This window comes from Cuculus canorus, chromosome Z, assembly GCF_017976375.1.
Source record: "Cuculus canorus isolate bCucCan1 chromosome Z, bCucCan1.pri, whole genome shotgun sequence".
NCBI lineage: Eukaryota > Metazoa > Chordata > Aves > Cuculiformes > Cuculidae > Cuculus > Cuculus canorus.
Genome location: NC_071441.1, coordinates 1,846,073 through 1,862,624, shown reverse-complemented (window position 1 = coordinate 1,862,624; position 16,552 = coordinate 1,846,073). Strand labels below are relative to the sequence as shown.

Sequence of the window (16,552 nt, the reverse complement as noted above, 5' to 3'; positions counted from 1 at the left end):
AGTTATACCACCAGAGTCGCAGTTTTCTCTTGTCATGTTACCCTTCAGCTGTCTCTGCACTCATAAGTGCTGTGACCTGGTAGCAGCCGACAAGGTTAGTCAACACTATGTGTTTTTTGGAGGTGGGGTGGGGTTGTTTCAAAGAAGTGCAGTTCTGGTCCTCTGATCTGAATGCCCATAGCAGCTGGAGTGCATCAGGTGAGCCCTCAGAGAGCATTTGCCTCTCCAATGTTATCCAGAAGGGATATCGGTTTTATGGTCTGAGCCTCCTCCATGGCATGAAGCAACTCCTTCAGGAAAACACTCTCCATTTGGACTACAATCTCAATGTGTCTATTTCCTTATCGCTTCTTACCTTGGAAGATTGACAGGGATATTCCTTAGACTGTTACTCTGCTCCAGGCTTGAGGTGATGCTCCCTCAAGAGTACTTGAGAGGGACTGCTTGCACTTTTGTGTGTGAAACCCCTAGGTGTGCAAGGTTTAACTCTAATCAATTCAGGGACGTTTTAGCATTTCTTCCAGTGCAAAATGAAACTGTGAAACTGCGTCTGCTGATTGCCTACTCAGCCCAGAGTTTGTACTTGTTATTTTTAACAGAACTATTGATAGGTTTGGTTCTCTGTGAGTTTTTTCCCTTTTTTGTTTCATTTTAGGTTGGGGGTTTTTCTTTTTTTTTTCTTTCTGAGGCTGTGCTGTGACCTACTGAGTTTATAATTGGAGGCAAACTGAAATAGTACCACTGGAGACTGCAGCAATGATCTCATTAAAAAGTCAACATTTGCTAATAGAGAAAAACTGATGTTGAAAATGCCTTTAGGTGGAAAATCCTAACAAATCGAGTTCTCTATAATGATCACTTACATACCTATTAAGGCTGCATTTCCTTTTGAGAATTCATCAGTTTATTGTAGAAATGCTGAATGAAGATATAATTTCTTTTCTGACATGTCATTTAGAAGTGGAATAGGACGCCATTATTTCCCATGGAAACAGAAAAATTAAGGACTTGTAAGTCCTGACATTTTTTTTTCATACCGCAATTATTATTGCTGCAGTTAACTGTCCAATATCTATTTTATGTTGTTTATTGTGCAACCTCTTTTGGGTGAATAAGAAAAAAAAGTAATCAATTAAAACAGGGAAACATAACCACCTGGCATGTAAGAAGGTTTAATGAAGACTTATTGTATTTCAAGCATCTGCAAGAAAGGAGGAGAAATTTCTTCTTGGCTTCATGTAGGTCTGCAGATTTCAAAGCATCTGAAAGCCTTTAGGTGATGGTCATTATCTCTAATAATGAGCCTTCTCAGACAGTTGTCTGAAATGGTTGTTCTTAATTGCCTGACCGTAAAACCCAACATTGTTGATGAAATAACTTTAGAACTAACTCAGAATTTCTTATTAGGTTAATTTAAAGTGAAATATCTCCTCTGAGCTGTTTATGGTTTCCATGAAAGATGGTTGCAAGTTGCCATGGAACTGACTGTGGTTGTCGAATCCAGCAGGCATTTAACTTTGGGCATAGAAGTACTGCATTCATTCGTATAGGCTGAACTGCACCGGATTTCTTATTGCCTAAGTTGGATGTGTGAGTCAGGAATTTTGCAGGGAAGAGATTTAATGGAGCAGGGGAGAAGTATTGCAGGCGGTCAGGGTCGCTTGGAAAAAATGATGAACTTAGAACTGGAACGAAAGACCAGTAAAAGGACAGGGTTGCAGAGAAGAAATGGCACGTGAAATAACCTTGGTATAGAAGGTCTTTTGACATTAAGACTGAAGGAGTTGAAATACCAGGAGAGAGTAGATACGGCGTTGAGGAGTGAACAAATAGGGAATGAGATCCTCAGACCTAGCTTTTACCTCTTTGATTCCTCATGCAGAGTGGTCTGTGTAGGAAAACAGTATCCTGGTGGATGAATTAAATATTTCAGTAAAAACCACAGCACCACAGAATCACAGAATATTTTGGATTGGAAGGGGCCTTTAAAGATCGTCTAGTCCAACCTTCCTGCCGTGGGCAGAGATATCCTTCACTAGACCAGGTTGCTCAAAGCCCCACCCAACCTGACTTCAAGCACTCCCAGGGCTGGGACAACCCTGGCTTCTCTGGGCAGCCTTTGCCCGGGTGTCGCCACCCTCATTGTAGAAAGTTTCTTCATTGCATCCAATCTAAATCTACCTTCTTCCGGTTTAAAATCATTGCCCCTTATTCTGTTCATAAAGTCTCTCTCCGCCTTTCCTTTAAGTCCTCTTTGTATATTGAAAGGCTACAATAAAGTCTTCTTGGAGCCTTCTCTTCTCCAGACTGAACAACTGCAATTTTCCCATCTTCCAGAGGGATTCCATCCTTCTGATCATTTTTGTGGACCTCCTCTGGACCTGCTCCAACAGGCTCACGTCTTTCCCATGCAGAAGAGCACAGATCTGGACACAGAACTTTGAGTGGGATCTCCCAAGAGCGGAGTAGAAGATGAGAATCACTTCCCTTGATCTACCGGCCACGCTTCTATTTGTGCAACCCAGGATACAATTGGCTTTCTAAGCTTCGGGTGCACTTTGCTGGTTCGTGTCCAGCTATCCATCCATCCATCAGGGTCCCCAGGCCCTTCTCTGCTCTCTATTCATTCATCTGTTGGTCTGTGTTGGTACTGGGGATTGCCTGCCCCATGTGCAGGACCTCGCACTTGGCCAAATGAGAGTGAAATAAAGCCATAACGAAAAAATTTGTATTCAATTAGTCTGTCTCAGTTATCACTTTTTGTTTCACTGTCTTGTTATTGGCTTCCTTATCGGCACATAAAGAAACAGTGTGAGAGTGCAAGGGGGAGAGGGACCATCTCTGGTGAAGAAAATCTGCTTTGGACAGGCAAAGTGTTTCTGTAGATATGTAAATGATTCTCTGAAAATACCTTCCTGAAATAGATTAAAAGGAAAACATTGGTCCTGAACAAAAGAAAAAAAAAATAATTAAATAGCATTAAAAAGAGAGGCAGTATTTAGCATCAGGATTTATTTTGCAAAGTTGGAATTTGATTTTTGTAAGAGCAAAGGTGTTTCAGACTTTGGAGCAGTAGTTCAGGTGGGTGCTTGAATACCTATTTCTAAATAATGCTGTAGGAAATCCTTTCCACAATGTTGCACTTGCCAAAATCCTCACTTGAAAGAATTCCAGGATTTTACTTGGTATGCTTTCTTCTGTACCGGTTTTCAGGCACTCATAGAAATATGCAAGGGAATAATTCAGAATTTCCTTTGTCTTTCCTCCTTCAAAATGGACATTTCTTTGAAGTTGCAGCAATTGCAGTTTCACAGAAAGTTTAAGTTACTCGTTAATAGTCAATCTAAATCTCCTAATTGATGATCCCCAGAGATCAAGGGTGTGTCAAGAGTCCCCTTGTGGTGAACACATGATGAAAACCTTCAGTTACTCTACCACTGAGCCTGAGTGAATGGAACAAAGCAAGGTGAACTTACAGAAAATAAAAACAAATAAGAACTTTTTGGAACAGAGATGTGAAAGCATCTGTCATACTGCAGGAGAAGGAAGTGAGTTAAAAACTCAAGTAAAGCTGTTTGTTTACCCAAAATGGGTTCATTTATTATATGCATCAAAGTATGACCTCTGTACTTCATTAAATAGGAATAATAGATTTTCTAGCCTTTTATTTCTAATTAAGGAAACATTCATGGTACAGAGCATAAATGACTCAAATGTCGGGGCAGACGGTATTAAGACTGTGAAGGGACGGTTAAGTGACTGAAAAAGCAGCACAGTGACATTCAAACATCTTCTGGTGGCTCATTCAAAGCCTGCTGAAAGCAATGCTTTCTGTAGGTTTTGATATTTGGCCTTCCAGAGGGTGAAATATTTTCAAGTAAGAAAAATTGACTTTGTAGATTTTAGAGTCCAGATCCATATTGTTGTTGATGTCACAGTTTCATATAATATAGGCAGTAGCCATCTCTTGAAATCAGTCCAGATTCTTGTCATCAATGTTCCTACTGGAGAGATCTGTAGAAGATTATGGATGTCGTACTTAAGAAAAAGTTCCATTCCTTCGCAGAATCACAGAATCACAAGGTTGGAAAGGACCCATTGGATCATCGAGTCCAACCATTCCTAACACTCCCTAAACCATGTCCCTCAGCACTTCATCCACCCGTTCCTTAAACACCTCCAGGGAAGGCGACTCCACCCCCTCCCTGGGCAGCTGTTCCAGTGCCGATGACTCTTTCTGTGAAGAATTTTTTTCTGATATCCAACCTGAACCTCCCCTGACGGAGCTTCAGGCCATTCCCTCTTGTCCTGTCCCCTGTCACTTGGGAGCAGAGCCCAGCTCCCTCCTCTCCACAACCTCCTTTCAGGTAGTTGTAGAGAGCAATAAGGTCTCCCCTCAGCCTCCTCTTCTCCAGGCTGAACAACCCCAGCTCTCTCAGCCGCTCCTCGTCAGACGTTCTCCAGTCCCTCACCAGCTTCGTTGCTCTTCTCTGGACACACTCCAGAGCCTCAACATCCTTCTTGTGGTGAGGGGTCCTTCCCTGCACCCATTTCCTAACTGAGAGAGCTATTTTTTATTTAACGCAAAAGCAGCAAACCTGACTTTGTGAAGCAGCCTGGATTTCTGTAATCAATCACCACTTCTCCCAGCACCGCTCTGGCCCGCGCTGAGCCCCCACACTGCTGCTCGCTCTCACCCAGATTTGATTTTGCTGCAGCACAATTAGAGAACTGCACCGGTGTAATGGGAAGAACAAATTAAACCAGTCAGCGAAACACCGCTACGTGCATAATCCCAATGATAGAACTAAGACGAGCGACTGAGCGGTGCATAGAAATACAATCCAAATAGGTAAGATGGTCACTAAACTAGAAACCTATATTGCCTTCTTGTTGCCAGGATTTCTTCTCTCGCTATCATTGGAAGACACTTCAATAACAAAACCAGGGCACTGTGGTAACTGTTTATACAAAAGAGGTAAAACTGCAAAGTCTAGCAGCAATCCGAAATGAAAATAGTTTCTTACAAGCCCTCTCCTTGTTCTTCCCCCACTTAATCCCCTTTATGACCTCTTTATGACTACTTTGTACACATATAAACCCTTAAAGTTCAAGAATAATCTGGAATCTCCAAATATGTATAGATGTTTTAGAAACCTTGTTTTAATACTCAAAACTTTTACAAATCAAAGTCCAGAGAAAAACAGAAATATTTTTTTTTACTTTTTACTGCATAAGTCTGCAAAATACTGCAAAATCAACCTACATTTTCTTTCAAAATTCTTACATTTTCGCGACTATATCCAGTACACTGCCAATCTTAGCATGCTCAGAGACACTTGAAATATGCAGGAGGGGACAAGACTTTTTTTTTACATGACACATATATAAAAAAATCTATTTTAGAAGACTGTGTTTATCAGCATTTCAGAAAACCATTTCCACGATGCATTATCACATTATAGGAATCATCTGTTATCACTGATAATCTTTTATTAGGCAATTTCCATTTCAAAGAGTTAGTGTTAATTTTTCAGCTTACTCTTATCCTACTCTCACATCCTCCAGGGAAAAAAATTTGAAGGACGTTTATTTTGAACCAAAAGATACAGTGACTTTTAATATTTTCGTATACAAGAAGTCAGATGGAGAAAAATCTATCCAGCATAAATCTTAAAAGTCATGGCTTAATGTCTTTTAAAAATAAATTTATTTTTGTTACTTCTCAGAGTTCTGTAAACAACTGAGTGTTTTGCTGCAATGTGTTACATAACACGTCAAGGAGCATCCAATCTTTACAGAATTCACTGGTTGTGAGGCAGGTTTTGGTCTCATTTAACACTTTTTATGCTAGTGCACTCCTCTTTTCTCTGTGGCATTTTCTCTGGCTTAAATTTTGTACCACAGACCAGCAGCAAACACTAATTTCCCACAGAACCTCATGACATCCTGTGGTGATGCCTTTCTTCACAAGGAGGGCTGTGTTTAAAAACAAAAAGCGTTTCTGTGTCTGGTTTTCTGTAGAACTGCCTAAGTCCAGAATTTAGATATTCAGAAGCTCTGCTCATTTTCTGTTTAGTGTGCGGGCGTTGAGGGTTTGAGCATTCTTCAGCCCCCGAATTTCTGTGATGACAGCATTCAGCTGTGTGGGTCCCTCCTTTGCTTTATCTGGAGTGTGTCCAGAGAAGGGCAACGAAGCTGGTGAGGGGGCTGGAGAACAAGTCTGACGAGGAGCAGCTGAGAGAGCTGGGGTTGTTTATCCTGGAGAAGAGGAGGCTGAGGGGAGACCTTATTACTCTCTACAACTGCCTGAAAGGAGGTTGTGGAGAGGAGGGAGCTGGGCTCTGCTCCCAAGTGACAGGGGACAGGACAAGAGGGAATGGCCTGAAGCTCCGTCAGGGGAAGTTCAGGTTGGATATCAGAAAAAAATTCTTCACAGAAAGAGTCATTGGGCACTGGAACAGCTGCCCAGGGAGGGGGTCGAGTCACCTTCCCTGGAGGTGTTTAAGGAACGGGTGGATGAAGTGCTGAGGGACATGGTTTAGGGAGTGTTAGGAATGGTTGGACTCGATGATCCAATGGGTCCTTTCCAACCTGGGGATTCTGTGATTCTGTGATTCTGTGATCTCCTTTGGGTGCTCCTTGCATCAGTCTCTTCAAAGACAACCAGCAAAGAAGCTGATGGTCTTCTCTCATCAAACAGCTCAGCATGGACAGCCTTAACTCTTTAACCTTTTCTCATGGAAGAGATTCCACCCTACATCTCCTACGATGTTGCTTCACTTCCTAAGTTACAGTGTGGCCTGATGGAACGATTCTTGTTTGCTGCTCTTGAGGCTGTTCCTTTCAGCCGCCAGCGTGCAGCAGGAGTGCCATTGGCTTTAGGGTATCTCTGGAATACTTGTACCAGGAGTGGTGTGTAAGGGCACAAAAATGGACCCGTTGGGCTTGGACAGTCTCTGAGATCCTTCTAACGAATGAGTTTAAATTTCATCTAGTTGTTTGTATTCCTGCTTGTACTCTAGTTGATATTCCTTCTGTTTAGATCACTGGCATTTCAGCCTCCTATGCCTACAGTAGAATTAGTGATTTATTCTACATAACCCTTTCTAACTTCCACCTTGTGGATCTATTTAGCAATAGAGTTCTTTGTTACTCTTCTTGTTGCTTGTAAACACGTGTGTGAGCAACTGAAGGAGGTTGTAGAGAGGAGGGTACTGGTCTCTTCTCCCAAGTGACAGAGGACAGGACAAGGGGGAATGGCCTCAAGCTGTGCCAGGAGAGGTTCAGAGTGGACGTCAGGAACAAGTTCTTCACCAAAAGGGTCATCGGACCCTGTCAGAGGTTGCCCAGAGTGGTGGTGGAGTCCCCATCCCTGGAGGGGTTTAACAGACAGGTAGACAAGGTGCTGAGGAACACGGTTTAGTGGCAGATAGGAATGGTTGGACTTGATGATCCTGGAGGTCTTCTATAATCTAGCGATTCTATGATTCTATGAAAGTAAGTCTTTGTTACACTGACTCTGAACAATGCCAATCTAAATACCTGAATCCCCCCAAAATTGGAGAGACAGCTCACAAACAGAGTTTATATGTTGGCTGGTGACAGCTTGGGTAGTTTTTGCAATGGTTTCTCTTGGTTGGATTGCCATCTGGCATCTCCCTCCATACACACACCTGGCTCCAAAGTTCTGCGGTTCTTGTGCACTTTTGTTAGAAGTTACCATCTAATCTTGGGTCTGACTGGGTGGGAGACCCATGCAGATGCTTGCCTACCAGGGTAGCCGTTACTAGTTCAGCTGCTTCTGTCATTTCTCACCCACCAGACGGTTGTGCTGCCACTTTGCAAGATGATGCCCATTTCTCCTTGAACATGTTTCTTGGTTCCTCATAAAAGGTCAATGTGAAAACACACCGCAGGGCTGGATATATGGACAGGACAATCTCCAGGCTGTGATGCCAGAGAATAGAACTACTTCATAAACTACTACATGCAGTAGTGATGCCACAGAAAGTACCCATACAAGCACAGGAGAAGTCCACTTATACATACAGATCATTGGATCCAGCACTTCTGAAAGGGTTACGTTTTAAATAACAACTCAAAAGTGTTCCTTTTCTTTATTTAGAATGTACAAATGGAACGACTGAGCCATCACATGTGGTCATAGAATCATAGAATCACCAGGTTGGAAGGGACCCATTGGATCATCGAGTCCAACCATTCCTAACACTCCCTAAACCATGTCCCTCAGCACTCCATCCACCCGTTCCAGGGAAGGTGACTCGACCCCCTCCCTGGGCAGCTGTTCCAGTGCCCAATGACTCTTTCTGTGAAGAATTTTTTCTGATATCCAACCTGAACCTCCCCTGACGGAGCTTCAGGCCATTCCCTCTTGTCCTGTCCCCTGTCACTGGGGAGAAGAGCCCAGCTCCCTCCTCTCCACAACCTCCTTTCAGGCAGTTGTAGAGAGCAATAAGGTCTCCCCTCAGCCTCCTCTTCTCCAGGCTAAACAACCCCAGCTCTCTCAGCCGCTCCTCATAAGACTTGTTCTCCAGCCCCTCACCAGCTTCGTTGCTCTTCTCTGGTAACGCTCCAGAGCCTCAACATCCTTCTTGTGGTGAGGGGCACAGAACTGAACACAGTATTCGAGGTGCGGTCTCACCAGTGCCGAGTACAGAGGGAGAATCCCCTCCCTGGCCCTGCTGGTCACGCTGTTTCTGATCCAAGCCAAGATGCGATTGGCCTTCTTGGCCCCCTGGGCACACTGCTGGCTCATGTTCAGTCACTGTCAACCAACACCCCAGGTCCTTCTCCTCCAGGAAGCTCTCCGTGCAGTGATGTATCACAGCAGTGTGATGTAGTTGTGTACGAAGACCGCATAGCAGAAAATGAAGACCTACAGAACGCGGTGTCCAGTGGGAGAACATGGTGCAGATGCCAACTAAAACTGATGTACTAGGTTTTTGTTTGTTTGTTTATTTGTAAGTAAATCAGTTGCATTAAGATTAATCAAAGAAGCAGAGGATCTTCTTCTGTGTCCTGATTCCTAAACAGCGGAGAAAAATAACAGTAAAAGGGAGCTGAATAATAGGACATTTTTTAAAAGTCACAGAGCAGTTTTCAGGAATACTTTGCTTAGGAAAAACTGCTTAAACCAGAAAAGATGTACTTGTTTCTGCTGGCTGGCAGCTGAACTGTGGTGTTGTTACTTAGTACTCAGACCTCATTTTCCATGGGTGGGCTGCTTCAAATCAAAATTTTCTGTGTAACCAACGGCTTGACTTGCCTCCAGTTGGCTAACTGGGATGAGTTTCTCTGTTCGTTTGAGCTTAGTTTCAGAGCACGTCACAGCATTTTCACCAGAATAAGAGAGATGACAGTGGATTTTTGCTTTTTATTGACTTACAGAGAATCAAATACTGAAGAGCACTTATGCGGTTCCTCAGTATCACTTCTTACTGCTCGTGTCATTGATAGGATTGTTAACAGTTTTCCTCACTTTACCGATCTCCTTTCACATTATTTTCCCCTGAGGAAGGCTGAGTGGACCATTGCTCAGACTATTTCTGCTGCTTCTTAGACATCTCTCTCCTGAAATCTGCCAAGTGAAGTGCACTGGGTATTCTAGATCTATTAATTGTGCAAAAATTAAAGTGATGGAAAACTTGAGTTTGTACCTCAAGTGACCCAAGACAGCACATGACACCAAAGGATTGTTTAGAGTCTATCTTCTGCCTCTACAGAACGGCACTATGGGCAGAGCCATCCTGTTAGGCACTGTCCTCACGCAACACTGAAATTGCCCTTGCCTGGGAGGTTTACTCAAGTATAACCTGAAGAAATGGGCAGATGCAACAAGAAGGAGAAAGGATATGAAACAAAATGGGAATAAAATTGGCTGGTAAAATAAACAATAGTCAAAGCACACCATCTGCTTTTCTGCAGAGCCTACAAATCACTGAACAATGGCTGGAATGAGTTTAAAAGCATTTGAAGAAGAATGATTACTGTTGCTGTAGTTTCTGAGCATTTAGCAATGAATAGGTTCCAATTGTATCCACATTTTTCAATAACTCCCAGGGTATTACAGTCCAAGCCTATTTTATTCAAATTGTTTATATTTTTGAACCAAGTTTCTGACGGCCAAAGCAGCAGCTATGTTTACAATTCAGAGGCACAGCTCTGCTGTCAAAGCTCCAGGAAAAGCAGCTGTGTTGGAAAACTTTCTATGAGCCAATGGCAATTTCTTTTCTGAAGAAGCATGACCCAAAACAGCTGTGACTTGTGATTTTGCTTTTCTTTCTCAAAGCATGCAGAAGAATTGCTACCTTCAAGCAGGTGCTTATATGTTGAATAGAAATAATGTTCACCAAGAGGCAGATAATTGGAAATTTACTGGCATGAGGATAATGTGCTTCTGCTTCTTCTGTCAGTGGGAGTGGGATTTGGACTGGATAAAGAATCAATGCTGCCCTTTGTTAGTGGAAAATGATTTTTATAGCAAGAATTATGACAATAGAACAAGTAATATGAAGTATTCCCTTCCTCCTCAAATGTATAAATGGCATAAAACTTAGGTGCAAAATAACACTAATTCCATGTCACATACTTCTGTGCGATTGTCACTGCCACAACAGTAAAAAGATGATACCAAAATCCACTTCATTTATTTGATGCGATCAAGTCTCTCTGAACTGTGAGTCTAAAGGCAGTTTTCCCCTACCCCTCCACTGGATTTTTATACCATAAACATTCAGAAATTGCAGTCCTGCCTGTTATTGTCACTAAAGTCAAAGCACTTGTATTGGTCCAATACTCTTGAATAGGATGGGTTTTGATCACTCGTAAACTGCTTTTGCAACGTACAACTCTAAAATACAAACAGTAGAAATTAGAACTTGGGGTAAATGTATGATTCTATTCTGGTACCACTGAGGTACCACTGAGCTTAAGTGACTCTGTTCCTTATCTCTGTTCTTCCCCTCAAGCCGTCTTGTAGGTGTATTTCTTTGGCTATTTGGGAAAAAAGCCTCAGTTGTTTATTTTCTAGGCTTTTTTTTTTTTCTTTTTAAATAAAAGATTGTAATAATCAGAACACTTGAAAGCTCCTATATATCACATGGACAGAATTGTAACAGAGGAGAGCCAAAGTGTCCAGAAACGCTGGAGATTTAGGGCACTCAGCCCTGGAAGCTATGTTTTGTTCTCTAACCTTTGTCAAGCCGTAGATCTTCAGACCAGATTACACTATGTATTGCGGTACATAATCACCAAGGGGCTTGTTTAAATTCCACCCACATGTTTTTGCACTCTATCAGCAAATATTTGGGTATTCAGTTACCTTTTGTAGGTTTTTTTTGTTGTTAGTTCAGCAGTTTTATCGTCAAATTAGATCCCAAGGAGTCATCTGCTCATCAGTTTCCCATTTCAGTCTGTGGATCATCTGCTGCTATGCCATCAGCTCTATAAGAACCTCATATTTTGTCACTTTTGATGTATCCTACTGAGAGACAAGGATCTTACTTTTCTGCAACAACAATTTATCATTCTTCAGAGAGTGTGCTGTTAAAACAAATACGTTTTTCTTACACGTGCCTAACTCACAAGGGCCACATTCCCACCCTCTCCTAGCATCTTTCATTGCCATACACCCCAGACGAAGATTTGAGACTTGCAGGGTTAGTTAAAAAGATAATTTACATAGAGGACATAATTGGTACTATGTTTTATAACAATTTTGAAGCAATCAAAGGTCAATAAAACTTCCAGATTGTTTTATTCTAGTATGTCTAAAATTTATAACATATGTGAAGTGCAAACATAGCAAATGTTGTTCTTGGTTTTAACACAGGGAGTTTGAAGAATTGATTTATATATATATTTTACATGTATATCTATGTTATATTTATTTGTTTATTCTAATTGTGAGAGTGAGGAAAAATATTTGTGGAGGCTAAAAGGATGACTTCTGCAAAAATATGGAAAGTTGGCAATTTCTTAGTGATTTGGAAAAGAATTCATAAATCCTGTCTGAGTCCTGGCTCATTTTTTTGCCTCAGTCCCACAATTATTTAATATGATTAATTACAAAATAATAGTAAAACTCTATTATAAGTGAGCAATTTTTTTATTCTCCAAAATCGTGTGACAATTTACTCTCTGAGCTCTTTAGAGAAATAACTTTATTTGTACATAAGAATGTTGGGGGTGAATCAAAGGTTTTGCCGCATGCCCCGTGCTTCTTCCCGACTTGAGTGATGTAACTCGAAAGGGTAGATAACATGAGAAGAGACCCCATGGCAGAAAAAGAAACTCACAACACTTACATTTAACCCTGGTTCAAATGCAGACTCTTGCAACTACTGTTGAGTCTTTGATCTTTGTTTCCCACGGTAGAGACAAAGCCCAGAACTTCTTCCGATTGATGTGTATCTGTTCTGACATAGAATTCATTGTGGACCTAAAGAATTTTCATTGTTGCCTGACATAATTTGTGAAGTGATTTTAGTTTATTTTACTGCAGAAAGGAAACTGTGAGATTTCTTTGGTAAGTAAGAAGAGAAAACTCTGTCCTTTCTATAGGAAATAACGGGCACCTGGATCCTTTCAACATGAGCAGTCTAGTTGGGCATCAGTCTGGGCATTCTGCAGTGTCGCAAGGGCTGTCACAATTTGGAAGTTTAATTTCTCTGCCACTTTCTAAGTCTCTTTGAATTACAAGTGCATCCAACTTTCATCAGAAAATATTGTGGCTGGGTTTGATTTGATGTGTTACTATAGAAATGAAACATTTTACTTACTGCAGTGACTTTATTCCTGATAAACCGAACACTTCTTTCCAGGCAACTCAAGAAGCCCTGGAACAAAATCACTGCACAGTTTTCACGCAAGTGCAGAGTGAGATAAATACACTGAGTATGTGACTAACCAAGAAATCAGTTTCCGTAGTAACACTAATTGCTTGACAATCCTTAGCATACTACAGGATCTGTAGATCTGTAGATCCTGTAGTTGTTGTTGTTGTTGTACTGCTGCTGCACTAAACTATTCTAGCCATGATGGGAGCTCCACTCTGCTGATAGTGTAGGGAGATGTGAAATATACGCAGTTTTGGGACACGTATGGTTTTCTGAACTGAGGAGAAGACAAAACAAGTATGATGTGCAATAGGAGGGTTTCATAGCCAGCAAAGCACACAGCTTGATGAGCATTTATCATAACTGCAGGTGTTTTCCCCTCTCTGTTGAGTCATAACACCCTATGCTCTCTTAGCACCTCTTTCCGCTCCCGCTGTGGCTGCAAGGAATCTACCTGAGAATGTTGAACTCTTATCTTTTCCTCTCATTTATTTTGCTACTTCAGTTTGGTGGTTTTTAAAATACAAACAAAAATCCAGCAACTTGTCTTGCATTTCGCTTGGAAAAAGACTTTTTTCCAATGGGTGCCTTCAGGAACCTCTTGTGTTCACGTGCTGCCCGGCAGGCTATGCCAGGGTTTACACATCTTTACCATCCTGGAAATGAAGTTCTAGTTAGTGAAAACAACCTACACCAAGCAAGCAAAGGCTTTTTGCCTAGGCTGGACTTCTGTTTATTTATTGCTAAAAATCACTGCTTTCCAACTCCACAAAAAAAAAAAAAGTCAACAAATCCAGAGCTAACTTTATACAAACCCGTCCCCAGTTTCTAATCGGATCATACTTGATGCCAAATCAGCTTGGATTCATTCTTGTTTACAAGGAAAAATAAAATGAAATCAGAAAAATTTATTAGCTAATGGATATACATATGATACTTTTACTATATTGTATTTTGTATAACTAATTCTATATTAAATTTCATTCTGTATTTTTAATTGACTGGTGATTGCTATGAGGATTTTTTGAGTCTCCTTACTCTGACAGATGAATAAGTCTCTGTTTATAGGACACTCTTGGAATTAAAATCGTAATAAAAAAATTAAATGCCAACAAAAGCAGACGTTAAACTATTACATGAGACTAGATATGTGTTTGAACCTGCTCAAAAGCCATATATTTTCCCTTTAAGGTTTGATGCTTCCGTCTTATTTGAGGCTTTCAAAAGAAACTCCAAGGACCACACAACTTGCAATTTTTCACTTTGATTAGCAATTCGATTTTGTTGCCAATATTTCTGCAATATCTTCATGTAGACATTTTTGATATTTTTTTATATCTACATTTTCTACTGTAGATCTCATTCTATTAATAAAGAAGAATTAATCTTGAAGATTTTGCTTTACTTTTTCATTTGTTTAGACAGTTCAGATTTTTATTTTTTATCTAGTTTTTCAAAATGCAATTTGTTTCTCCCATCATGAAGAATAACCTGACTTTTTTCATGCCCTTTCTGCAACGAAACGCTAGTGTATCTCTGCTTCCAACAGCACTGTTGTTAAACAACCTTGACACTCGGTGGCCACCATTTAATTTGCCCATAGTGTATTCCCCATAAACCTGGGATATTTCCCACGCCAGTGCTCGGTAAGAACTGCATGTCTGCACATTGTTCTACTGTACCACCTATACACCATACCTAAGGGGGATTAAATCTCCTTGTCCCCATTCTCTGCTACGCTGGGGGTGAGCAGCAACTGGGAGGTGTGTTTGGCTCCATGATTCTCCCTTTCAGTAATGTTGGCTCAAGGTCATCGCATGAGCTACTGGTACCAGCTTAAAGTAAAACAAAGTACTAGGATACAAACTGTCCGGGTCAATGCCAGGTGTCTGTAGCAAACATTAAACACACAACCTTAGAATCGTAGAATCATAGGGTAGGTTGTGTTGGAAAGGACCTTAAAGATCATCCAGTTCCAAAGCCTTCCATGGGCAGGGATGCCTACCACTGGATCAGGCTGCCCATCCAACCTCACTATAAGGAAGGTCGCTTTAAGGTGTCCTCAGAGCCTTCTCTTCTCCAGCCTGAACAACCCCAACTCTCTCAGCCTGTCCTCGTAGGGAAGGTGCTCCAGCCCTCCGATCATCCTTGTAGCCTCCTCTGGACCCATTCCAACAGCTCCATATCCTTCTTATGTTGAGGATTCCAGAACTGGACGCAGTATTCCAGATGAGGTCTCCCAAGAGAGGAACAGAGGGGCAGGATCCTCTCCCTCGCCCTGCTGGCCACGCTGCTTTGGATGCAGGACACGGTTGGCCTTCAGGGCTGCGAGCGCATCCTCTTTTTCTTTCATTTCTCTTTTCTTTCCCTTCAGAAGAGGGAATGTGAGAAGCACAGGCAGTGGCTGTACTGCTCATTAGCTTTAGGCTGTCAAGGTTTACACAGTCCTGGATTGAGAGGATATATAGCAAGAGGGCTGCAACCAGGTTGTCCTCTTTAGAGAGCAGCAATTTCTAGCGAGTTGGAGATATAAAGGGGAAGTTGTGCCATTAGCGTCACTGACTGCACCATCTTTAGTTTAGTGCTCTGCTAAGGTTTCATTCCTCTTTGGTGAGTTAAGACAATTTGGGATGTGAATACAAGATTATATTCTGGTCCGCTTTTGTAGGTAATCTGTCTTCCGGAATGTAGTACTCCAGACCTGCTCAGCATCTTCGTGCCGAATGCTCCTTTCAGTCGTCTTATTTTAGTTTTTATTATTTTTTTAATGGTTTTGTGGAGAAGTGAGGTTGAAGATTCATCAGTAACTGGGAAGATATCCGTATCTAGTATTGCTATGAAAATCAAGTCTGAGATTTGAGACAAGTTTGCCAGTAGTGGACACTGTCATTCCCTCAGCCAAAGTATGGATCATTCCTGTAAATCGGGATAAGAACTTGTTCTCAGCAACATTATGCACTTTCTTTGGGGGGAGACAAGTTTTATTGCAGATAATTCTCTGCTAATTTAAAAGAGAAGCAGTGAGAGAGGAGTATTTATTATTTTTTTTTCATCCGACAGATTACCTAAACCATATTTAAGGTATTTATATATTGAAGCTTGGTGGGTTTTTTTTCTGCAGCAATAACAGAGAAGAAAGGATGAACACACAGCTTTGTTTTCTGTGGATACCAGTCCAACTCTATTACGAGAACTAAATATAGTTGGAATAAAGAGAAAACATTTGTCACTCTAAATTTGAAACAGCAAAAAAAATAAAGCTATTGTTTTCCTGATACATTGCTGCATTTGGCTCGAGGGACCATTGCCATCAGCAGACAAAAGCTGACGCATAGCACTGTGCTGCACTGCGTATTGTACTCTGATAGGGACGCGAACACAATGTTCATGTTTTTATCATATGGCATTGGCACAACACCAGAGTCCCGAAACACTGATTAAGGAAAGTTATTTGTCTTTGTGTATCAGTAGGTGGCACTTTAAATCATAACAACACCAGGAGCTGCTGCTGAAAAAAGCCATGGCTGGGGCATGACTGGAAGTTTTTAAAACAAATCCTGACAAAAAGCCAAACAGTTATGAGTTTGGAAGAGGAATCTGCCCTCCAGTAGTGCATCAGGGAGAAAAACACGAAGTAAGCCAGAAAACAGAGGCTTTTGGTCAGTGAGAGACAGCAGTATCAGCTGTCTTAA

General features: G+C 41.4%; 1 protein-coding gene across 1 annotated transcript in view; it reads left to right on the top strand.

The window, feature by feature from the left end:
- The window catches only part of KCNN2 (potassium calcium-activated channel subfamily N member 2), a 123,912-nt gene that overhangs the window by 593 nt on the left and 106,767 nt on the right, over positions 1–16,552 (top strand). The gene's annotated exons all lie outside the window — the stretch shown is intronic.